The sequence below is a fragment of the Mchenga conophoros genome, linkage group LG15 (assembly GCF_057382185.1).
Source record: "Mchenga conophoros isolate Kocher_MC1m ecotype Shallow Benthic linkage group LG15, M_conophoros_male_GT1.1, whole genome shotgun sequence".
NCBI lineage: Eukaryota > Metazoa > Chordata > Actinopteri > Cichliformes > Cichlidae > Mchenga > Mchenga conophoros.
Window position 1 is genome coordinate 12,006,732 of NC_140540.1, and position 27,100 is coordinate 12,033,831.

Here is a 27,100-nt window from a genome sequence, read left to right on the forward strand (position 1 = left end):
CCTGACTTTCTAGCTGATCAAACAAAACCCAGGCTCTCTACAGTGGCGTCGTAAGACGAGCTAGAGTCTTCAGAGCAAAGAAAACTCAATTAGTCTAATTAGATGGAAAGACACAAACAATCAGCGTGCAACAGCAAGACTGAGAGAGAGGTGTGCTAAAAGAAAAACACCGTGTGCCTTTTGCAGCGGGTCTGTGTGAGAGGGTGAATGTCTGGGAGTGTGTGACTGCACGAGCACGTCGCTGAAACACTGTTGGATGTGTGTGCTAAACCTAAAAGAAGTTAATGAACAAACAACAGCTGCTTCCATCGCTGAGGAGCAGGAGCACGAAGAGTGGGAGGAAAATGAGCAAGATGAGGAGAAAAGGATAGGAAGACTACTTGTGCTCATCTGGGCCTCTGGTGTGTGCGAGCTGTGCCTCAGTACTTCAAATGAAGATGGGAGAGTGTAGGTAGGGCGGGAACAGTGACAAACACACACACAGATAGGGCCAGCCCCGTGGAGGCTCCGGCGCACGTTTCTCAAGCAGCACTGAAGGAGGCACAAATGTTATGTAAGTATGCCTTGTGACTTCAAAGCCACAGATGGATGCATGTTAAACATCCTTCTGCCTTCCCAGGGAGATCTGTCTGAGTCATGCAGGGTCATAAGATGAGCCAAGGACATGACAAAGTGAGACCAACCATATTACATCTAAAGTGATAGGAGAGTAATGAGTTAGTCAGCATTACTGTCACAAGTGTGCAAAATCACAAAGCGGGGACTTTGGGAATCAATCAGATGACCACACAGAGAGAACATGTTAATAAGATACCTTCAGAAAAATGAGAGGCTAAATCAGCCTAAATGAAATATGACTCACTGGCCATCCAGTGTCTTCAAATTTAACTTTACTGGAGAAACCAGCATGTTTCATATTTACACTTGTGCACATAACTCATCACTTTGGGTCGATGTTCTTGGTCAGTTTCCCAGATTCCACTAGGAAACAATCTGCTAATAGGTGCACCAGGGGCAAACTTTTTAATCGTTATTGCATCTGAAAAAAATATTGATTTTCTGTTACTGCTCGACTGTCAAGCAGCGTGCGAGTGTTTACAGGAAGTACATTTATTTAGTCCCGAGTAAAACGCGGCTTGACAAATAGAACAAACGAGAAAGTTAGAAATGTGTTAACAGAAGGACTAAGAGGCTACAATTTAAAAAAACAAAAACAAAAAAACATGATTAACAAGACTTTAAGAAACTGAAATTACACAGGCTAACACAAAATGACAATCTGGAATAAAACCAACTAAAGCCAAATTAGCGAGTGAAAAAAGCCGAAGAAGCGTATTCAAAATCTAACCAAATTCCCAATTCGCAGGAGCCCCATTGGGCAAAATTCCCAATCGCAATTTTAAATACCTAAAAGCCAAAGTTCGATTTTCTATCCTGCTGATAAATTAGAGTTTCCGCTTCGTCATAATAGCAGCTCTTTGCTGAGCAGCAGAGCCAGACGAGGATTAAGAAAAACAGATAAACAGTGATAAACATGGAAAAGAGGGGGCTGATATCAATGTTCCCTCAGATTTCCTTTTTTGTGATGAGTATTTGCAGACACACGCATATATCTGCGCGCACACACACTTATACTCTCTTCTTTTTAATCTGTAAGTGGTGCCTTTGATCTGCCTCGATGAGGAAACGCATATTCAAAGGCAGCGAGAGCGGGAGATGAAAGGCCTGTCCAATTATGGTGAAGTAAAGCGACTCCCGAAATATGCAGCTGTTCATAAACACTTGTACACATTAGTTTGATACGCTGCGAAAAGTCCATACGCTAACATATTTACAGCTCTGCGGAGGTAACAGATCATTTTGAATACATAAATTAATCCTGCTAATCATTCAAACAGAGAGAGGGCATAACCTGACAGATAATTACAACAAAACACATCAACGGCAAAGAAAAATAAGACAAAACTGTTAGAATAGAGCTGTAAGGATGCAAATAAGGTCATTAGAAATACAACACAGAAATAATTCGTTAATAAACTAGACGACAACCAGGTGATTCTGTGACTAACTCGAGTGTCTTATATTCTAAAAACCTACTGACAGTATTTTGGATTTTCAGTCTGTAGTGTACCATTGTACAGTCTATACACATTGTCTATATTTATTCATCACAGCAACTATAATCCTCTAGTCACTCTGTAATCTCCTTCATTAGGCTCCATCCTACCAAGCAATCAATTACCAGGACAGACTTAATGATATAAACAAACTCTCAAGTGAAAAGCTGAATAAAAAAAAGATACAACAGTGTAACTAAACGACTTTTTAAGAGTATTGTATGTAGTTAGCTTTCTATTGGTGGCATGGCACCAATTTTATGCTCAATCTGAATGGATTGTTCTTTGGATGAATGGATTTCTGTGGATTACTTGTTAGCTTGTCATCAATTTCATGGTTTGTTTCAAAGGCTTGTCTAATCACAAGGCTTCTGATATTACAGCTTTAACATGCAGATGCTTGAAGTGGAGCAAAAAGCTGACACGCCAAAAGCAGATGACTCTGCTCTATATTTAAAGTTCATTTTGCAGCTGGTAATGCAGAAGTGATATAACAAATTACCGATGCGGCACGTAACACATCATGTTCAACAGAATTTATTTTACTTTAACTGTAAATAGCATCTGACACGCACCAAGACTGTTAATCTGCAGTCATGCATTGCATTTCCATGAGGGCTGCTGTTAAAAACAACAATACTGATGTACCAATGCAAGGCACATTAGTGCAGCATGTTAGCGTGCTAGGTTTTTTATTTAGCATGTTAAAGGGACAGCTGGCGCTTATATAAATATGACGGTTTTGCAGACATGTGTAAGCTTTGGGCAAATTAAATTTAAGACATAATAAAGGCACTATATAAAAATTAAAAAAGGATCCACAAATATATTACACATCATCCTGAGGGAGACATGAATATACACAACAAAAATAAAGTTACATATTTTACAGCCGGCTGAAGAGTTTGCATGCTCTCCCTGTGCCTCTGTGGGTTTTCTCCGAGTACTCCAGCTTCCTTCCACTGTACAAAGACATGAGTGGGGTTTAGGTTAGCTGGTCAATGAATGGTCATCTGTCTCTCCGAGTCAGCCCCGTGACAGCCCGGTAATCTGTCCAGGGCGTACCCCTGCCTCTCGCCCTATGACCACCGCCCTCATGACCCTGAATTGGATAAGTGGAAGAAAATGGATGGCTGCATGAAAACAATGACATGTTGGTGGCGGCAAGTAGTCAGAAGTCCCTATGGATCATGTTCCCTTTCCATCAGTCCAACATGTATTGTATGTGTTGTACCTCGTTTCGCTCCTACTGGGAACAAAATTTATAAACACTTCATTTTTGGGACCAATTTTGATGGCAGCTCACTCACTCTAGTTTGGACTTAACTGGTGAACCAACAAAATAAAAAAGGAAATTAAACTGCTTAACTGGTTTGTAGTTGTTATACTCAAGGCACTCAAGACTTTCCATTTCTTTCAATTGGTTTAAAAAAAAAAAAAAAAAGTCCAAAAATGAATTAACCTTTCATATCAAACATCCTCTGCTACAATCATGCTAAACCTTTTAACGGCAAACATACTAATGCATCAGTGCTTAATGTGGGTCATTTTAAGTGGCAGTAATAAATGTCTGGGATAAGTCGGAGATGACCGCCGAGATCCATTTTAATGTGTGCCCCATTTGCATGTATTTTGTGCTTTAGGCTATAACTGGTGTCAGCTGCTGCTCACCTTTTGATACCCAATTAACCCTCCTCTGACCTCGTGTACTTTTAGCGGCTGTGTTAAGAAAAAGAAAAGAGCACGACTGATTGAAACCAGGAAAAAAAAAAAAGTTTAATTTTTGTTTGTTGGCTTTTTGTTGAAAATTTGGTAGGAGAAAACAGAAGTCGGCCGCGGGGAAGATGAGAAATAATAACTTCGTTCCAACAAACAAAAACAGGAACAAAGTAAAAGTCTAAAGCACTGAAGCTGCAGTGATTGCAACAGACCTGTGAAATTCATTTCATCATACTCCTAATCAGCGCAGTAAATGGAAGAGAGAGGTCCAGATATACCGAGTGACACGAGGTAATTACTCATCTGTAGGAGGTCTCCCAGAGTCTGCTATTGCTGAGCAAATGAAAGTGTTTGACTGCACGTTACGTAAAACAGATTTATAACGTGACGTGTTAATTAAAACTCAGGCCATACTGGTCTGTAGCGCAATTACAGAGGCTCTTCAGAAGTCAATTCATTCACTCAGCACATAGTTCCTTGCAGCACAACCACTCTTCTCGCAACTGTGTAATGTATATTAGCATATGCGTGTTTCGGTTTGGCAGCATTAAAAATAAATAAATAATACACTTTCCCTTTTTTAATGAAGCCTGAACTGCTGAGCTGTTCTCTCTGTCGATAACAGCCTCAGTAATTGAAGTTAGGATGTGGCTGAGATCCGATTTTCAAGGCTGAAAAATAATAAAATAATAACATGCTTTGAAGAATCCAGGACACCCTGGTGATAGATGTTTACCATCACAATCTTCCAAACACACTCAGACACTTTTGAAATTTAGTGATGGCCTTGACCGAGTTGGCTTAATGCAGACAAAACAGTAGGTGCAAAAATACGTTACTGAAAGTGGAAAAAGGAAAAACACAACTTGGTTACTATTGACTTCAAAGCTATACTCACTTTATCTGATTAAAGGAAAGTGGATTATATTTTTTAAATCAAAATTGATGTTCCAATTCTCAGCAGTTATTTATTTTTCTATTTTCTTTTTATTTACTATTCTTCCCCCCCATCCAAGACTGTGATCAAACCCATTTGGAGTCTGATGCCGTGATGCAGTTTAAGGTCCATGTTTCTCTAATAAACCGTTTAACCCTGAGGAGGATCGCTGCGATGCAGTAATGGGCTTGACTTAAAGCCCAATCTCTAAATCACATTGCAAGAAAACGCTCAGAAATCACGCGCCTAGTCATTGACCATTTTCTCCGCTTTGTGCACTTCTCCCTGACAGAGCACACTTTAGACGCATTAGGATGCTCCGAGGTTTTAATACTGACAAGACACTAATAGCAGCCCATAATGGGAGCTCATGCTCCATCACGGACGAACACGCAGTCAAGCACGCGGCCCGCAGACAAATGTACCAACTGCAGTGGTCAAGAGTAATGGCTAGCGTTGCGGAGCTTCTCATCCAGGGTAGCCAGTATTGATTCAAACTCGAAAGAGATGCTTTAAAAGCTTTAGGACAAGTGCAGTGAAGCTCCTCTCACTCTCCCTCAGCTTGTTTACTTGTTTTGGGTTTTTTTTTTTTATTTACATACTGTGGCCCTGCAGAGGCAATTCACCACTGCAGCAAACATCTCAAGTCCTCATTTCTACCTGCAGAAACATATTTCAAAGAAAGCTAAAGATAAGCCATTAGGCAGCGTCTACTTTGTGCAATGCCATCATTAGCATAGTGTGCTGCTACTTTTAATTTGTCTTAAAGCCTCCCAAAACATGTTTTTTTCCAGTGATTCAAATCTGCTTTATTTTCAATAATTAACTGAACAATGCAGCGTCATCTTCAATCCATCAACATCAAAACAACAAGCATTTGAACATTTTTTTGCATAAAATAATTGCATTTTATCCATTTGGTCTCAAATAGAGTTTACATTTGAATAGTCTGAACACAGGTTTAGTCAACAGAAGAGACACACGAACCATAAGTGTTGGTTTGCGCTCACAGAGTTCAAGTCAAATCAAAGTGTAAACTAGTTTCATTTATTACCAGATGTGTTTTTTTAAATCCAAGATATATCTCCAGAAATTCTCCATCAGGTTTGACTGATCTGAAAATATGAAAATCAGCAAGTCGACAAGTCACCCGCTATCAGAAAAATGCAACACATCATGCTATCATAAAGGTCATCTCATAAAACTAGACTGCATCAATAAAGCCAAATGTCACCGAAAGGCAGCATGACAAACAATCCAAGCTGACCCAACCTTCAGTATCAATGAAAAATGAGAGCTACACAGACTGTAAGACAATATATAACAGTCTATTCAGATTTTCTCTCATTGATAGAACAATTACAACAACAACCTGTAAGTCAGACACCTCAGTGAAATAGCTAGAAGATGAGCACTTGATGAAAGTCATCAGAGCAGCCAAAAAAGGTGAAGAAAAAAAAAAAAACTACAAGCGAGAGAAGGAAATTGGTCTTTTCTTGCACTTTAGGTTTGCATACACTGTTATATATTCTATGATAGGAACGCAGCAACAATGAGTTGTGCTTTTTGTGGACAAAATGAGCTTTTGACGGATACAGACTGTGACTGATCAAAAAACTTCAACCTAAAAAGCGGGGGGGGATATCGAGTTATTCTCACAAACATTTTTCTACCAATGAGTCTGATTTCGAGATCAAAGCATTCTTGGACCATTAGTAACTGGGAAAGAAATTTTTTATGCACGCATAAAAAGAAAGAGGAACATTTCGAAGTCAATGCAGACGGCACAAAGGAAATCACACGTTTAGTAAAGAACACGATGTAAATGCAAAGAAAATAAAAAGCAAATCTCATTTATAAGAAGGAGTTTGTTAAAAAAAAAAACTATTTAAAAGAAAAAGTAAAGTCCAAGTTTTTAAGCCTACAATCCATTTATCTCTAAAGCACACTGTGCGTAAAGCCATTTAAGCGACTGGTTTACATAATAGAACTCTAGCTTTGGTGAATCATCGATATTATGGCCTGAAACAACTTCGTCATTACAAAGAAAGCAGTCACTTATAAATGTCAGCTGAGCATTAACAAGGCACTCGGTGCACTCTACCCACTGACAGACCGAGAGAGTGAGGCGGACGCTGGAGAGATTATAAAACAAAAAGATGGAAATAGAGCGTGTGACGTCTTAACTGAACAGCCAGTCAGCATTAGATCAACAAGCGCCAGCCAGCACCTCCAGCGTTAGAGCAATTTATCAATCCAGTCTGCTTTGTGTAGAAAAAAGTAGAAAGTGTGGCACAGCTGCTGTGTCTGCACGTCTAGATGCTCAGTGTGTGTGTGTGTGCAGGCGTTAGTTAATTAAAGTGAACTAGTGAACTGAGCAATTAGGTGATGAGTGACATATTTATGGAAAGGTTAAAGCCTCTAAGTTGATTTACTTCCTGCCTCGGGGCCAAGCACGCCAGTCCAAGTTTATAAATGGAAACAAACCAGCGCAGACAAGAGGAAAAGTTACAGTGTCACAGTTTTCTACCGAGGTGTATAAAAGAAAAGGAAGGGGTTGAAAAAAGAACAAGAAAAGAAATGAAAAAAGTACACATGAAATTGAGAAAAACTACGCCGTCTATGATAACAGTGTGCTGAAATTGGAGAACAGAAGTGAATAATACCCACTAAACCTGTGGAAAAAACCTCGTTATTCCACAGACAATGCCGAAAGCCATCTTCCATTACGGAGACCATCTGTGCCCAATTCAGTCACTTAAAACATTCGGTTTCCTGAAGCAATTCAGCAACACGGCACATCACCTCAATATCTTCCATTCTACTGGGAAAATATCAAACTATGGTTGGAGCCATCCAGTCAGACTAGCAACAGTTTTATATGATGAAATGGCACCGAGGCAACAATGTAGCCAACAATGCCCGAGAGAGCTTCAGCTGGACGTTATTAGATATTCGATACGAATTCACATCTGACTACTTTGTAAATGATTGTCGCTAAGCTGTGATTATTTTATAACTCTTGTATTATTGGATTATTGTAACACACACAAATACCATCAGAGACGGTCAGGGTTTGAGCCTCTACTCAGTCGGACTGGTTCATCTTCTTGGGCATATTCGCACAGCTTTGAGGAAGAGCAGGGACAACTACTGAAGCCAGATACAATTACTCTAATGCATGCCATTTAGTGGAAGATAGTTTTATCATAATTGAAGCCATTAAAATATCTGAACCAGTGGTTTGAGTATACAATGAACAGCCTCCTCACACCAGACTACAAATGAGTATAAACGTTGTCTCTTTTATCGAAAACACTTTACTGGCACCGTGGCTCTTTTTCGTCACCTGATTGACATTTGTCATCTAAATGGAAACTTTCTCATCATTTTTAAGCTCATAAATCACTTAACCTAGATTGACTTTATACATTCAGGTCACTTCTTTCCTGAGCATTATTGCCTCCCACATCGTGACTCACAGATATCTCTGAGTGCTTCTGCTGCTCGGGACCGGCTGGCTAAGCCAATAATGAGAAGGACTGTTTAAATAATAGAGCAGTATACAAATCAAGGATGTTTATGATTGTGATGTTCTTTTATTATATAAAAAGGAAATTACTTAGGTAATTAGGAAGAGGAGTATACAAACATGTGCCCTCCCAAAGGGACAGGTGAACAGGGTGAGTTTGTGTCATAATGCACCGGCGAGGTGGCGAGAGGCTCAGCTCGAGTCGCAGCAGTTTTCTGTGGTCGGCCTCGCTCTGTCGTCTGCAACCTTTAAAGCGGGCCGTCTCTGGCACTTCTTTAGCTGTGACCAAACTACCAAAGCCCATCTCTGCTGCATGTGTAGGGAAGGGAGAAATGACATTTCATGTTCCTTCATTACATTTCTTTTTCATTTCCTCTCACCCGTCTGTGCACTGGACCCCTTTTCTCCTCGAACCATCTGCCAGTGACACTGTCATGGCAACCAGAATTTGGAGATCACGCTTGCTAGCTATATAGGATTGTACTAAGTGAAACCCACAGGATTATTGGAATGGAAAGGGGCAGACACCCAGAGTGAGCTACCCTTTTAAAAAAGTGGAGAAATTTGGATCAGGTCAACAGTCGGGTTTCTGCACCTTCCACAGTCACATGGATCTTAAATAGTGTGTTGAGGTAAAGAGAGACTTGATGCTATCAGAAAAAGCTTCTTTACAGGTGGCGAGTTTCTCCTGACATCTGAGTCATGACCTCAAATCTGAGATGAGTGGCCAAATTTGGTGTACAGAAAGAACAATGCTAGTTTTAGCATTTGAAGGGAAAAAAAGTCTATAACCAAAAAGTGGAGAGTCCCAGGTATTTAAACCCAAGTGGGAGTCGTCCCTTAGAAGGTGGTCGTTGACCCACTATTAATCATGTGTGTCATCACGTGAGCCAAGCCTGCAGGTGTGAGCCAAGGTGTGAAAGCTGTGGGTCATTACCAACAGATGTTTCAGCTGAAACTACTGTGAGACCTTACCTCACTCTATAGGGTGACCTACTGAGGTCACCTGACGCAAGATGCGAGTAGGGGGTTGAAGTGCCTGGGAAGGGATCTTAAGACAGCAGTGTAGCTGGCTGACAGTGTCGTGAGCCGCCCCTCTGTTCAAAGGTTGCTCACAGAGAACTAGATGGCTTCTTTTACTCCTCTTTCAAATCATCTGTCTTCTCAGTCCAAAATCTGAGCATCAGAATCCTCGAATGAGTGACCTTTATTCTTTAAGTGCAGATGTACAGCTATCTCACGCTATCCTTAACATCCTCCTGTGTCACACAAGCCATCACCCTCTCTGCCCATGCTTTTTTTCTTTTCCCCTCATCCTTCGCACACAGTAATAGTACCAAGGCTACTTCTTTGAGCATATTCCTCTAGGATTTACATGGATAGCAGTGGGTACATTCAACCGCGGTAAAACCTCAAGCAGAGCCAAAGCACGGTGGAAGAACTCCATCTGGCCTGGAAACACTTCCTCCAAGAGGAGCTGAAGGGCATGGTTGGAGAGAAAGACATTTGACCTACTTCGCTTTTTTTGCTAGGGGGAGCAAAAGACTCGACTAAACCACTCATGCACAAAACAAGCAAACAAATATTGAAATATAAAAATATGTAAACACTTGGAAAGATTGCAAAGCTCCAAAATAGAGTTAGTTGATAAGACAGAAGGAGAAAGGCAGCACTTGAATGAAATGCATATCCGCAGAGAGCAAAACGGCTAAGCATGGGCAAAAAAATATCAGCTCGATTCCCAAAGCATGCACTCTCAGAACCGTCCAGGGTTGTGCCTATGCCGATATGGAGACTGTACGTTTCCCATGCTGTCAACAAACATTAAAACAAAAAAACAGAATTGCAGCTTCTTATGGTGATAACAGGGCACTGTGTAAAGTTAGTAGTAGGTACAGCTAAACTGCAGGACAAGAGAAAAACAACAGGCATGGAAAGAAATAGGTCGCAGGCAGCAACACTCAAATGAAACGGTTTGAACATAACACCTTGGAGGATTTCTGAGAGGTCTGCATAAGTGAAGAGGTTCAGTTAAACTACGGGGTGAAATTAAGTGCGTTTGGGCATGTGATACAGAAGGTGACATTCAAGCTTCACCCAGTAATAATATATGAAAATGTGAGTCTTAGTCCTCCCTCAAAGCACATTTTAGCATTTTTCCTTGATTTATTTATGGAATATACCACTTTGGTAGGTGGCCACAAATCTTTCCGTATCTGTTGAAGGTGTTTTTGTTTTAATTACTTTTAATCTGCCAGTAGTACAGAAGCATGGCTGCTGCTACTTATTTTACCACAATTTATATGTAAAGTTATTCAAAATATACAATACTTTATCTCCTGGAGATTAAGGGTGAGGCTTTCATGAATCTGATGCATCCTGAGTGATAATTTTCTTAACCTCTACCTAACCACGAGCACTACTGCTTGATTCATGCTGCCACTTTTGCCTCAGTTGAGTGACAGCCAAAATTACTCTTTGTAATTCAACTCAAGCGGCTTTATTGGCTTCACAATATTGCGAAGGCATCAGAATATGCAATAAAGAACAACAACAACAACGATATTAATGTATTATATAACAGGAAAACTGATTTATGCATTAATAATTTACAGTGTTTAAAGCACATCATGTGCCCTTGTGTGTCATTCAGTATCTCTCAGATTGCAGCATGTTTGTACAAACTGGGCATCGAGGTCTGCCCCGCCTCCTTACCCAAGAAGCATTTTTAATTGCATGTAATAACTCATAATAAACCCTGCCTTTCATACGGATCACCCCTGCTGAAGTAGGAAGCCTGCTGCATTTACAGTTTTTAGGCGGTGTCTACAATTGTGAATAAAAAGTAGACACACAGTTGATACACAGGCACAAAGGTTGAGGTTAAAAAGGTGATTAATGGATGTAGTCATATGCAGTTAAGGTAGTATGTGTACGAGTGTGCGTTTTATGACCCGCTCTTCCTCTCTGAGCTGCGTATCTATCTCTGTGTGAGGGGGACATTTAGCAGCGGGGTGCAGGGCCATCCAAACTGAGTTATGATCACACGCAGACAGTACGGACTGAAGCGAGACAGTCAGACGGCGGTGATGTCAGAGAGAAGGTCAACGGGAGGAAAGACAGTAGACTCAAAAGGATCAAGCGCACTTGACAATTGGCCTGTCAATCATGTAGTTGCCATAGTGCTGTCTCGGAGGGTGGGGCCTAAAACGAGCTATAAATAGAGCAAAGCAAGCTGGGAAGAGGACAGAGGACAATTATGATACATCAGCCGGGGGTAGTGAGGGGTGTTCTTGCGCGTGTGCGCGTGTGTGTTGTGATTGTGTGTGCATGAGCACTTTTCATGCAGCGTTTAGTGGTAATTACTGGTCTCTCTCAGGGATGAAAAAACATCAAACCAAAATTAAATCTTGATGAACTACAACAAATCGTCAAACCTGAGGGCACAAACAGATTACAAACACACACACACACAACTTAAAAATGCACAGGAGTGAAAACTTTGTCTCTGTGGCAACCAAAACCACAATTTTAACGCAAATTCTCTTCCTATATGCTCTAGGGATGCACCCATTCTGAATAACGCAATACTGGGCCAATACCAACACCAATGTTTAAAACTAAATTTCAGCTGAGAGCCAATACAGATAATTTTGGCTTGTTTTATTGGTGGAGGAGAGGGCCATTGGGTCATTTCTTCGCCCCTTTGGCCAAGGACGCCAAGTAATCTGCCAGTACAAAACTGATGAAACACAACATGGTCCAATGGCATGGGTAAATACTAAATTATTTACAGATATATCATTTGGGGCAGGGGAGGGGCTAATATCTGATATTATCCCACCTATCCAAAAACAGACTAACCTTAGAGTGGCTTCAGACACTAAAATTAGATCTATCCAAAGTTCAACTTAGGCTAAATTCTCAATATCCCCATAGATAATCTTTGATTTTAGGTGTACACAAAGCATTGCTTTGTATTCAGACAGCTTCATCATTTCAGGAAATGACCCACCCCACACTTTTTTTGGCAGATTCGCCTCTATTGTATCGAGCATACTGGGGGTTTTCAAGGGCACAACAGAGTGAGTCTCAGAGAGATGATCTAATTACTGTCATTAGCGACATCTAATTGGAGCTTTAAAATTAAAAGATTAGCCCAGGCGCTAACTCTGCTAACCTATTTTAGTGTTTGAAAGCGCAAGAAGAGAGGTACAATGGGAAAGAGTACACATGCTTAGGAGCTCCAAAATGAATTGGATGTGGGGTATATCATTTGCCCACTTAACCTCATAAATAAACTCACAGAGGCCGTGAGATGCAGAGGAAACGGTGCGTCTGGCCCTGCAGTCCCTCTTCTACCCTTTCAGCCCCCACCCCACTTCGCTAATTAACAATTGTTTTAATCCCCCTTTAATTCTGCAGACAACTGCACACATCTGTGTGCGCGCTACATGCTGAGGGTCCCTCACAACATTCACCAGATTAGTCGAGCTACCCTCCGCCAAGCGTCACCCGCAGCGACCAAAGGTAATTGCTTTTTAATTAAGCCTCCGGCGCTAATCCCAATGATATTTAGCAGGCACGAATTGGCGCGCACACACACACACACACACACACACACACACACACACACACACACACACGGGGGACAGGCTAAAAGAGGGAGACGTTCAACAAGACATACTTGGCTGTAAACTGGACAAATGTGTAATAGGCTTTGTTGGCATTTCTCTTTTGTCCACAGTGGGAAGCAAGGCAGCCAGTGAAAATGAAGTCACTCATGTACTGAGGCAATAAATGAATTCTCACCCCCTGCCCAATCTGAGAATATCCTTTAGGCTGAAAACGAGTACTCGGGTCGATTCTGAACTCTCTCTCTCTCTCCCCGTCTGTCCGTTTGTGTGCGTGTTTGTGTGTGCGATCGTCTCTCCGGTGACCCTGAAATAAGCCCTGCAAACCCCAGAGATGGAAAAGGCAATCGCACACTTCTATCGACCCTTTCTTCTTCAATCCCTTCTCCTCCTTTCAGGCACTGGTCTCTCTTTTCCCATCTTTGCACCCTTTTTCCATTTCCAGGTTCCTACTTGATCTTGTCACCATATCCAACTTTTCCCAGTTTCCATCGTCCCGGTGTCATGTTTAGATAGCTCTTTCCTCACTTCAATTTCGTCCTTCTTACAAAAAATAAAACATACTTGGCAGCCATCTTTTCTCTCATGACATGTTTTTCTTCCTCTTCTGCTTTTTGAGTCAAAACTTTTTTTGTAACTTTACTTTTCAGAAAAGGCAGACTTCTCTCCCCAAGGAACAAAAAAGTCCCCTCTTCTCACACATTTCTGCTCTAACTATGAAATATGCTGAACCAGTGAACACCCACACTTGCAGCACTGTAGTACATCTAATTTGATTCCTTGTCTCACCTAACAGCTCTGGATTTTCTTTGATGTCTGCGGTCCGACGTGTGAAGGCACCACTGAGATGGAGTTAAAGCTTACGTCGAGCTGTCTTTCACAAACATTTTCATTGCTCACGCTGATCCGCTCCCGTCATCTCTGATCCCTCTCTCAACTTTCTCGAGTATCACATGGTTCCGTCTCGTGTCTAATCTTTTAACCATGTAGTACGGAGAGGACATTTCTAATTTAAGAAGAGTTTTACCTTTCAAAAGCTTGTCAGAGCAGAAACTGCACGCCAACAGTGAGAGCTCCTCTGGGCAAACTTAAGACTTTACAAAAACTCTGCTCAACACTTCTGTGACGTGATTGTGACTACCCATCAAACTCCTTCCCCCCCCCCCATAGTGGCATTTGACTCTAGCAGGCTGTTCCTGCCTGCAGATTACAGACTATATATAGCTTGATTTATCTTTAATCTCCTGTGATATAACAGTGAAAACCATTTTCAGCTCCTCTTTGTGTTATCTCTGAGAGGATGCTCAATGCTCCATTTCCTTCATCGCAGTACCTTCTACACTGGGGCTAATTTCTTTTCCTCTTGTCTTTCCCACTTTTTCTTCCACTGCTATTTTCTTGGGGTTCTTGTTCTTTTTAACCTCCACTCCTTTTTTTAATTTAGGCCACTGAAAGCCCCAAGTCAGGGACATTCAGACAAAATAACACAGGTGAAGTAAACATCCGCTGATTTAACCAATTGGAAAAATGTTAAGATGAGCTACCTGGATGATAAACCTTGAGGCGACTCATATATGACATCCACGCAAGTATAGTTTCAGTGTTGGAAACTCGCAGAATGCAAGTATCTGGTTTGTAAAGGGTGCATGAATGAAGGCTCAAGTAACATCTAGTAAGCCATCTAAGAGTTGAGGAAGATGGGCAGAATGTTTTTGGAGGATGGGAGGGAAAAGACAGAAAGCATGAATGATTTAGAAGCGGTGTGCAAAGAGCAGATGATGGCATAAATAGAAAGAGGGCGAGGTGAGCCGGTGCATATGCTGCATATTATGGTGATATTAGGAAAATTGCTACTGAGTGAAATGGTGATAGTAGATCAAGAAGAAAGGGAATGAAGTGTGTCTTTGTATTTCTCTGCTAAAAATAATTTGTAGTTCCATCTAAGTGTTTTCCCCCCTTTTTTGAGTGGTTGTACAAAAAGCCTAAAAGACAGGTGAATAGATCAATTAAATGTTTATCTCTACAGCAAGGACAAGATTCGGAGAAAGAATGGCATCAAGACAAAGACGCTTGCTCATACGTGAATGTTTCACCTTTCAAAAGAGATTTCTAGACGTGATAAATCACTGCAAATGCACACCGTGTTTTTGATAGATGTTTTTAAAAAAAAAAAATAATGATGAAATACAAAATCATTTGGGCTCAGAGCACTGTGGAAATAACACAGAGGCGTTGAAACGTAGCAGGAACAGACGTTATCGTGGAGCGAATGTTCCACTCCTTCTTGAAGAATTAATTATCCTTGACAAGAGAGGGAAACTGTCCGAAGGTAGAAGAGATTCACAGAGGAGAAAGAATGAGAACTGAAGCTGATGCAGGTAAATGGGGGGGGGGATAGGAGGGAAGGGTCAAAGAGGAGAGAAGTAACAGAGGGTAGTGAGAACAGGATCAATCGATACACTTTCTAATCTGTTGAATACTAATTGGCTCAATCACCTTCTGATTATTCTGACCTTATGTTATCAGCACATTTGTATAAACACAATCTCTTCTTCAACTTGAAACTGTGGTATTTGTCAGCACCACAAAAAGGTGCAGGCGCTCACATATACACACTGAGAGAAAGCAAAATATGGACGGTGAGTCAGCACTGTTTGTGTGCTCACCATAGATATTGGCAAGGTGGGACTCTGGCAAGGTGCAGAGCGCAGGCCTTGTCCCCGCAGATTGATTGTCAGCACAAGAATAGAAGGAACAGCAAAGGAAAAATGATTGCATGCTTCATTTTATTTCCCGCACTTAGGGTGCCCCCTGGATCGCACCCCGACTCAGTCGGGCAAGCGGTACATGAGACAGTGAAAGGATGATAAGAGAGCTGGAAGGTCATAGGGACCTCTAGATGGCAACAAAAATGACTGCCTCCTCATTGCCTTCAGGTCAATATTTCCCTTTTTTCCCCTCTCTTACGGGTTAGTTTCTACAAATCTTTAAGCACTTTAAGCACGTATTGAGAGATTGCCATGCCATAAGGGAGAACAACGAAAAGGCAAAAACCTTGAGATCTCTATCTCTCCCTCTGCTTGCCGTGATTCGGCTCAGGCCATTTTTGGGCCGGCCATAGATCACGGTGTCAGGTGGGCCAGTGAGTTTTGGCCAAGTCTGCTGTCTGAAAACAAACATGTCCTCTAGTAAACCTGAGTACTGGACCTCAGATCTATCACATCATCTACTTTCTTAATAGCTGGACAGACAGGTGGGGAAAAAAAGACTGTAGAAACGTTAGATCAAATTTGTATCAAGACTGTAAAATGTGATCAAGTTGTTAGTAACTTTGACACTAAAATGTAATGTTAGTTCAGATTTTTCTGTTATATGTCACATGGTTATGTCATTGTTCTGTGCTCGGTGTGTTTAATTTATTAACTTTTAACTGGGCTTTGATGCTTTTGTATCAGTGATTCCTTTTAATACTTATGCATGCCACGGCAAAATGATGGGTCCAAGTAGTCATGCTAACTAATGTGCATTGTCCCTTTAGGAGTTACACAATACCTAACTACCTCTCTCTCTGTTTGTATACAGACTTTTAAGAGTGAATTTTGTAGGTGCTTCTCATGGTTAAGCTATTTTTCCTCCCGTTTCCAGCCTCAGTGCAAAGATGCAGTCATCACAAGAGAAAAACAACTCCTTTGAAAACTGATCACGACAGTTAACCAGTACACAGTTACAGAGGTAATTGCGCACATCTCTCCATCAATATCTTTCCCTTTCTTCCTTGTTATTTACTCTGAATATCACATGTTGAAGTGCTGGGTGAATACAGAGCTTTCCAGCACCATAAAGTATACGTGATGACAAACTACACAGGCATTAGCAGCTTTAGCTTGGTGTTAGGAAGTGCCTGAAAGCCACTAATGGAAGTGCACATAAACACAAACCGGACACACGCATGCATTACTGGCTCGATAAATGGGTTTACTGGATGTGCAAGAGACAAAATGGGATGTAGACAAAGGGAGGAGAAAGGCGAGGAGGTTGAGGGTCTCCCCCCCCTCCTTTCTCTGTTTATATTTGAAGCAAATATAGTATATTGTGGATTCCATCTAATCCTGGGGTGTTGATTTTCAATCTCAAGACCAGTTTTTCTGTCCTCTTCATCTCATCTTATCATAATGGAACGGTCACTTTCTGCCGTAATGGCAATCGAGAAAAGGAGAGCAGCTTAACTCGGGGCTGTATCAGTGATTTAAGTGCTATTTCACCTCAGTCCACTCCCAATAGAAAGTCCATCTGTGGTGATTTACATATAATGTTGATTGGGAGAGAAAAACCCATCTTCATTTTCTTTTATTGTCCCTGCTCGTTCCCAATACGGTCTTGATGAATTTAAATGACCTGCATTTATGAATCTGTTACCACATAAATCTCCCGCCTGTGACTCATCACTCACAGAGGAGTTGAGGAGTGAGTGAGTGTGTGGGTATGCTTGTATTTTAAATGTGTTCATCCACATATGTGTTGGAGAACTGAATGCATGAGTGTCCGTAAGCTAACTGTGTCTAAGGATGCATGAAAAAAATAAAGAAATAAATTATCCACAATCTGAGCGTGAGCCAGGTTACTGGGGGGAGAGGATTGTGGGGGGTGGGGTGTAATCTGACTGCACCTGAGGCTCTAACTGCTAATGCTAACACTTGCTAATAACCCATAGGACCCCTGTGGAGCTCAAGGACAGGGAGGTCAGACAGCTGGGCTCCATGCCCACGCCTGAGTCACCTGTCCTGGGGTAGCAGTGAGCCAGGAGCAAAGGTGGATCGAGTGTGGAGCCCAAAGGCCAAAGCATTTTCCAGAGAAACAGAGACAGACAAGGCATGACTGCACATTTTTGCTGCTTTAGGGCTGTTTCTAAAGTAGGCTTTGGTTTAACACAGACACACGCACACACGAAATAGCAGCCAACGCTACAGTAATGAGAGTAGGAGGACGCTCCTCTGGAGAGAGGTGGGCCCTTCACCCAATTCTCAGCTAGAGATTACACATGGAGAGACAGAGCGCAGCAAAAGTGAGGAGATGAAATGAGCCACAAGGGCCCCTCTGTATGCCTCACTATAAATGAACCAGGCATGCCACTCAGAGCTTCTATTCACCAGTAAACTATATGTCACATGCTTGCAAGCAATTTTCAAGAGAGAACGCTACAGAGCGAGAGCGCCAGGTGAAAGGCCGGTCAAGAGGAACAATCGGGATGCAGCGAAGCTCGCATTTACATTTAAGGCATTTAGCCGATGTTTTTAATGAGTACAGAATGAATGCATCGAATGCAGCCTCAGGGGAACGCCGTATAGATTAAAGAAAATTTCCCAGAGCATACAACCTCATTAAATGTTATTGCTTTGAACTGGAAAAGATAATTTACTCTCCAAATAACAGATGAAATTTTAAAAACGTTAAATGGCTGCCGTTTGCAAACACAGCTAAGCTCGCTATTATACATCAAAATAACTGGTGCTCTGCATAAACCCAAAAGCTCCCAGAAAAATATGATTAACAGATAAAAAGATATGACTCTGTACATTTCATACTCTTCCCATCCATCACAGCACGGTGAGTCAGTGGTCACCGTGCCCTGCACTGGTACTCTGTTAGAGGTAGTGACGACAAACATGATGCAAGTCCGTGTTTTTCAAGAGGTAAGCTTGATATTGCCGTCTAATTGGTTTTCCAAGGGTAAAAAGCAGCCTTTGTGACAGTGAGTCAGACGAAAACACGAACTGTTGACTTGAGTTAGTGTGATCAAATTGAAAGTGTTGGTGGGATTTATTTTTCTTACGATTTTAAGAGTGGTACGAAAACATAAACAACATGTTCTTCAGGAAACTAAGGAATACAATATATGAAATCAGTTATTTCCTCTGAGAATAATTAGAAATGTTAAAATTATTAAATTTAAATGAACCAGCTCCCATTATTTTTGCACTTAATAACGCGTGTCAGACGATAAACAGGCCGTGGTCTGCCTCCAAAAAAGAAAGAATGACCAGAGCCGGAGGGTGAGCCCATTTCGAATCTATCATCAGGATGTCATTGTTCCAGTCTGCCGGCCAGTGAGCGCACCCCAGGGAGGCAGGACTACCCTGGCATTACAGTCCCCCAAGGGAAGGCCAAACGAAGCTGGAATGACTGATGCAACCCAGGGGAGGGTAATCGGCTGTGGAATGACTGATTCCTCCCACAAATCAACTCAAGAGGGGTAGAGTTGCTACCACAGATCTAGTTTTAATTGTTTTTGCCAAGAACTGTTTAAAAACAAACAAACATAAGTCAAGCATCTGCAAGATAAGCTGAGAAAGAGCAGGAAATAAATGCCTAATCCCAAATGCCTAATGCTCTGTTTATCACTCTCCCATAATTTTTTTATTTTTTAACAAGGTCTAATCCTTGAGTCGTCACTATTGCTTTTTGTTTCTTGTTTTGTTCCCAGAGAAACAAGACAGGCTAGAAAAAAAACAGGGAAAAAATACATATAAATAGACTTTCTCGTGATAATTTTTGGCTTTTCTTCTGTAGAGACAAAAAAATAAATAAATAAATAACCACACACTTGGTGAGTAGGAAAAAAAAAGGCAAAAACATGCAGCTCTAAAGCGTAACGAATTTTCAGGATGGATTAAACTGAGCCACCACATGTTTGTCGAGCCATGATTGAAGCTGGAAACTAATCCAAAACTGTTCTGATGCATTAGTCTGTCGCTCTCCAACAGTCACACACGCACAGTACTGTCAAATCTCAACAGCTGGTCTCCCCTCTCCACCCCCACCCTTACCCTCTGAGCGAGAGCAGGTCAGTGCTGTGCAGCGCAAGAGAGACGGCAATGAAGATCAGCGATCAATAATGATCAACAGGGGTACAAAATGACATCGAGTCCGGTGCACATCAGCGGTCGTTTTCTCTCAAGTAAAATCAATAAAGCTGACTTTGATTTTCTTTTTTTAACCAAATACACTCTCCTCATGTTTCTCTTATGCGCTTTTCGAATGAATGTGTGTGTGGCGCCAACCTGTTAACCGGTGTGTCGTGTCAACATAATGAGATCAGCTAAAAACTTTAATCAAGAGATCGAATTAAATTAGGTTACAGAACAGCGTCCCATCAGTCCCACCTGTCACAATGTCTCTGAAAATCCCAAACAAGCAAAAATAGTTGTGTACCAAAAACAAATACAACACACTCTTCACCACAATCCCTGTGTATGCCTGCACTCACTTTAAAAGCTGACAAAAATACAAAGCGTGCACACACAACCTCACTCTACGGCAGGGACGCACAGTTTGAATTCTTCTTTGATATGTGAAAGAAGTGCCAAAAGTTCCTAAAGCTGCTGATGTATATATGCACATATATATTTAAAACGACAGGCTGTGGAGGTGACTGGAGTCCTCAAAACAACTTCAGCAGGAACTGAATGTCTTGACAACCGAATGACTCATGAATAAAAAGGCCAAAAATAGAGGAGAAGCTATGGATGAGGCAAAGACGGGCAACTTGGTGATAAGCTCCAGATTTCTGAAAAGCAAGAGCATTTACACTGGGGGTGGGGGAAATACAAATACACATGTGCAGCAAAAACTTTATGGCTGCTTGCTGACACAAACCGAGCATCTGATAAATATAGACTCCAAACAAATCCCAAAGAATCAAAAAATAATCATTTAAATGACACATACGAGTGCAATCGTAAAAGTTTAAAAAGAAAATCCAATTAAATTAGGAAAAGAAAAATAGAAAAAAAGAAAAACATGAACTCTCTGCTCTCCAGCTCCGTGTCTCCACGTACCTTGCAGAGTTTCTGGTAGCGCGGCGAGGAGATGGCCATCCTCTGGAGCCTGTGTAAGAAGACCACCACTTTCTGGAGGGAGGTCCGGACCATGGCCATCATCTTAAGACTGCTACAAGTCTGCAGCAGCCTGCTCCTGGTCCGCATGCTAGCACTGCCCTACCCCGCTCATATTGTTCTCCCTCTCCAGCCGACCAGACCCCAGCCAAGCTGACGTGATGCGCACACACACATGTACACAGAGAGAGAGAGAAGGGGGAAAAAAAACCCCACACACACTCACTCACTCGCAGGCGTACTCAGCTCAGCATGCACCCACGTTTTGTCACATACACGCACGCACACACAATAAACATAGTGAGCGCAGCCTCAGTTTGCTTTCTCCCCCCCCCCCCCCTCTCTCTCTCTCTTTATAAATAGTCACTCACGCAGCTCTTAGCATGCACTCACACATGCGCGCGATGATGCAAAAGAGCCGGACAAGACGAGACACTCACTTTCTCCTCCACGCGGACATTCACACGCGCACCTCGACCGCAGAGCCAGAAGAGAATCAAACAAATCACTCGTGACGGCACCCTGCAGAGTCAAGAGAGTGACAGAGAAGAGGGAAATGATGAAGAAGAAGAAGAAGAAGAAGAAGAAACAAAGAAGAAGAAAAAGATAAACGGGGAGAGAAAGAGCGCAAAGTGCTGGCAGAGATGAGAGGGAAGGGAGAGAGGACGGCACGAGTTGCACTGGACGAGAAGAGAAGCTGTCCGTACGCGGCTTACTTTTTACTGCTGCCGATCCGGAGAGGAGAAAGAGAGGGAAGGAGTGACAGAGAGAGAGAGAGCAGGAGGGAGAGAGAGAGAGAGCGAAAGAGAGAGAGAGCAAAATAGAGTGAGAGACTAAGAAAGAGGGAGACGGATGAAAAGCACCACTGAGGGAAGACAAACAATGCATCTGTTGTGAAGGTTGAATGACATTATGCCAGGCAAGAAACAAATCAATGAGCGAGAGACAATCAGACGAGAGAGAGAGCGACAGAGAGAGATAGAGATTGTGCAAGAACTTGGAGGACAAATGAGAACCACACACAATAGAGATATAGAGGAGGAGGGGTTATTTCAGGCATCCAGGATTCTGGGAAGTAGCGGTCCCATTCATTTTCTGCACTGGCAATCTTAGCTGGAGCACTTCCACGGCTTAGGTGCCCGTGAAGCTGGTGGCTGACTCATGAATGTTAAACATGAGTAGTCAAAAACATATTTTTCATTTTGATGACAAAAAGAAAAATACATCTTTGCACATGTGCAGAGGTCAAAAATAAGTAAGAACTGTAGTATCGCAGCTCGAATGTGTGACGTGAGCGCCAAGAAGTCTGTGTCGGTTCACAGTCATCCGTGTCATGGTAGTCGAGTGCTTGATAGACTCTGCTGTACACCTACAGGAGAGAGGGCATTCCGTCAAGGATGCCAGTGTTCACATTCTGGACCGAGAAGACAGATAGGTTGGAAGGAGTAAAGGAGGCCATCTACATCCGCTGTGATCAACCATAGTTGAACAGAGGTGATGGCTTACAGCACCAGCTACCAGCCACCTTGAGTCAGCAGTCTTCAATCCCCCATTCTCACCTTGCCTTATGATGGTGGGTGAGGCTACATCTTACAGAGGTTTCACACCTCACACCACTACACAACCCCCACATTACCTCGGGCTCTGTCAGTTGCTTAAAACTGAAGAAGCAAGACATCCTCACTTGTCAAGCACTCGAGACACTATGCCAAGAAGGCTGGTACCATTCATACTTGCAGACAACACTGTTGAGTGCTTGTTCTTAAGCGTTACTGATGCTCTGTAGTAGGGCTGTTCGATATAACGATATATATCGGGTGACGATATAAAAACGTCTATCGTTTTTTATTGTACGCTATCGCTTGTTTCATGGTGTCGCAAAATAAACTGTTTACAGCAATATTTTTTCATCGTTTTGATGGTCACTGTAGTGGCTATATTAATTTCTTATATTTAATATAACCACACTACGGACGGACAAGCGCCTGTTTTTATGCGTTGTGGTTAGCAACAACGACGGTAACACCATCGCGTGTCCGCTTGTTTATGTTCCACATAAACCTTTCACAATAAAGCTCAAGATCCACTTGAGACTTTTCAAAATAAACTGAATCACGTGAAAGAGCAGATTATTTACGGATGAGAAGTAAAAAAGAGCCGCCAGGTGCTAAAAAAATAAACCTTAGACTCAAACATTAGAACAGGCTTTTCCCCGCAGGACGCTGTGTAATAAATACTCACAAAGAAAACGGCGGCCATTACAACTTATGTCTAAAAATGTATAGTTTCATGCATCGGTTAAAACACTCGACTCCAGGTACAGGACGCGCAGCTGGAAACACTTCCCGCAAGACGAGCTGCCCGAGATTCACAGAATTTACAGAAAATGTTACATTTTTGTGATTTATATCGTTATTGGGACGATAGAATTCTTATATCGGGATATGAGATTTTGGTCATATCGCACAGCCCTACTCTGTAGTGCACTCAGGTGGATCCAACAAATCTGAGAACACATAGGATTGCATGAACCCAAAAACAATGCTTCTAGAGATACAATAATGCACCATACAGGTTAAAGGTCAATTCTGAATGCCTTCAAACTACACTGAGCCAATTTGTTACTACACCTACGCAACTTCTTAATGCAATTTGCGACAGACTTTTTTCTCCATTAGGGTAGCTGACAACCATTGGTAAGGTTTTTATTAAAGAAAAAAAGGTTTGTTGAGAAACTTTAGTTTCAGACAGTAATTTTTCAATGCAAAAAAAATAACAGTCTACTTTTTTAGCTCTAGTTCTCCTCTTCCATTAAGGAAGCCATTTTTGTTGTCTCAGTTTCAGACACCTGAGATATGATCGTGGAACAAATTACATCAGGAAATGCCAAATGCACTTAAAATCTCCCGAAAAAGCCATTAAGTGACTGTTTTTGATTTAGTTTTTATCTGTGGTGCCAAACACAGGCTGCATCAGACCAGACTTCTGTCGTTACCCATGTGGTGTCTCCTCCTGCCTTCCTTGCTGTCTCTTTGCTGCCGCTTATCTAATAAAACCACTAGCAGTCCAAAAAAATTAAGTATTTAAAACTAAAGGCCAAAAACTACAGTACACCTACCAAAAACAGAAAATTATGTTTTTTCGGTGTTTATAACTGATAATATATCTCTTTAAAAAGCCAAATATGTTACAGAAAAATATTTCCAGACACAAACAAGTGTGTGGGAGAGATACGGTGCATGTGTCTTTAATTAAGAGCCATGTTTTTGTCGCCAAAAAAAATAAAAAAAATACTATTTTTTTAAGCGATTAACTGAGAAGAAAAGAGGGAGGACATGCTGGTAAACTGCAGATAAAACCAAAAAATGAGGAAAATAAAAAGTGGGTGGAAAGCAGAGCATCAGAAGATAGGGTAGGAGGGCAAGGTCAAAAATAAAAGATAAAAGGCTTTTAAGTATCTTTTATCAGTGCAGAAAACAGCTGAATGTTTAGAGAATGTATCTGCTGGAGGCACCAGGCAGCAGAGAGATGACATTTAGAGAAGAAAAAGAGCAGAGAAAAGCAGCCGCTCACTTCCTCCTGAACTCCTAACCACGCTGTATAACAAAGTATAAACCATAGAGTGGATATTTTAACCCTTTTCATGCCCTCTGCTAATGTCTGACTTTCATTTAAAGTGATGAAAAACACCCTTCTTTCTCCCAACCACAAGACAAGAGGCACTAATTTGAATTGAGGATGAAAACCCAAGACCAGCCGCCTCTCCATCATTTTTTTTTTTTTTTTAAAAAGATGTGACACAAATTGACGCACAAAACAAAAACTGTTTTGTTTTTTGGTCCCTGATTACCGGTAAGTTTATTTAAATGACAGTAACTTGACAGTGGAAAGGAAGAAAAAGATGCAGCCAACTAGAGTAATCATCATTCACCAACAGGCACACACACACACACACAATGAGAGATGGCATGATGAGCTCACTGAAGAGCTGTGTTTAGACAAGGTTTAACTGGCTACAGCATCCATTTCAGTCATTCCACAGAGTATTGACTCTGCTTCACGGGGAATTACAAGAGACACTGAGTGTTTTGTTGGCTCTGGGTTAATAAAACTATGAACCATTTTTCAAAGAAAGAGGTTGTAGAAAGCATGTGCGACTCATCTGCTTACACCACAGTACAATCATGCACAAACCCACATAAATCTAAAGCCCACAGCTAAACATGCACAAGGCAAGCGAGATATAAGCAGATCATCAGGCTGTGTACATCTTTGCACCTTCATGATGGAATAAATCTGCACATTATTCCACCAAATGTGCAGATTTGTGATGTAAACAAGTGACTTCCTGTATGCTCCAGTAAGACAATATGCAATTACATAACATGGTGGTAATTATCCCTTTGAAGTTTTTGTCTCTACTGGACCAGTGCAAATTAATGAGAGGGAGTTTGTTATAAAAAGGCACAATTTATAGAATTAAATGTCCAGAAAATTAACTATTGAAAATATAATGCATGTAGATAAAATAATACAAAGTTACATATATCTCTATAATGGCTCATGCACAGCCTGCCTTCCAGTGCCAAGATAATGAAAGCGCACTGAACTGGATCAAAATTTATTTTTGTAATTAATTACCGACGCTTCAAAAATGTAGTCAGGCGACCTTATTTTCTGCAAAGTTTTAGTGTCTGTTAATTCAAAAAGAAATAAAACTGGTACTTCTTCCACTCAGTGAAGCAAAAACTATTTAAGGAATTTTATAAATTCATAAAAAAACCCCAGAAAAATAAATAAATAAATAAATAAATAAAACAAGGACTTTTTTTTATAGTGGCTGAGCCGAGTAAAGACATCAGATATCTGCTTGTGATTATGGGGAATCTGTAGCAAAGGGACAAGATTTCTGGCACAAAGTTTGCTCTACTGAGCAAACCTGAAACGATAGCTGTCATCTGACAACGATTAAGCTTTAATTAGCTTTTTTCTTTTCGTAACCAATGACCAATGAAGAGAACAGGAATTTTTGAACTGGAAATCCATTATTCTTTATCCCCGATTTCCTGGCTACATTGGAAGCCCACAAAAATCCGCAGGAGACTAACCAGACTGATCACATAATTCCCCAATTTATCAGACAGTCACGATCAATTCTAATCCAACTCGGCAAGAGAACAAACAAGTTTGTTTCCCGGTATGTTGATTCCTGTGGCCATGACTGTCATTACTGCATCACACGCAATAGCATCAGTTGTTTTTCGGTCTTATGCCATTAAGCCTCACATTTTCATGAAATATCAGTTAATGCACCAATTTGTATTTGTCACCGAGTCTGACCAGTCACCAACTGCGGGCTTAATATGAAAACAGCAGTGAGAATGACAACCGCCTGCGGCTACAAATTGTCATTAAAGTAACTAAGCACCGAACAGTGGCAGAGCAGTCAATGAAAGGGTTTGTGGGGAACAACACTCAGTAAAGCCACAACATCAAAGGCTTGAAGCCTGTCTGTGTTATGTAAACCCACTTTCTGGGCGAGGACCATCCATCAATCTCGACTCCAACTGGTAATGAAATGAGAACAGAAGATAAAGACAGGCGGCGGGTGATAACAAATTAGGAAAGCTACACCAATATGTTTGCTCTTAAGCACAAACATAATGGAGTCAGGTGGAAACTACCCTTAGTTACTATTTTAACACATTTACTGAACTCACTACAGTAGGTTGATAGGTGGTTGCTAGGCAACACGATGACATTACAATACATGTATAAGTTAAGGTTTGTGAAAATAAACTTGTCCAATGCTTGTCTAAAGTGTTCTTGGTGCAAAATGCTACAAATGGCTAATTTTAGCCCATTGGTTGGTGGTTGCTAGGTTGCAACATGATAATGTGCTAAAACGTAATATAGCTGATAACCTTCAGAGCCCTAAGATCTACCTTTGTGCCAATTTTGGCATCCCAACTCATCGTATAAGAGGAGTTTATACAGACAGTTTCTGGTGTTCTAGTAAGACACACGACCTTTGCAGGACTAAATTGTAATAATATGCAGGACGTAAGTTTGAAAAGGTTTATATAATGATGGATTATGTTCAGTACAACAAATATAGATGACTGTAATGGGCAGGTAAATGTGATAATAGCATTCATTACTTCCAAATCCGGCAAGGGTTCAACAAACGGGTTACAAAAGTCTGTGACCATCAGATTCGCATCAAGTTGATGAATCAGAAATCTTTGCAGCCATTCATGCGGTGATTC

The 27,100-nt window shown here is 41.3% G+C and overlaps 1 protein-coding gene across 4 annotated transcripts in view; it reads right to left on the reverse strand.

Annotated features, from left to right (window-relative positions):
• utrn (utrophin) overlaps positions 1 to 27,100 on the reverse strand; it is a 193,911-nt gene that overhangs the window by 98,970 nt on the left and 67,841 nt on the right. The gene's annotated exons all lie outside the window — the stretch shown is intronic.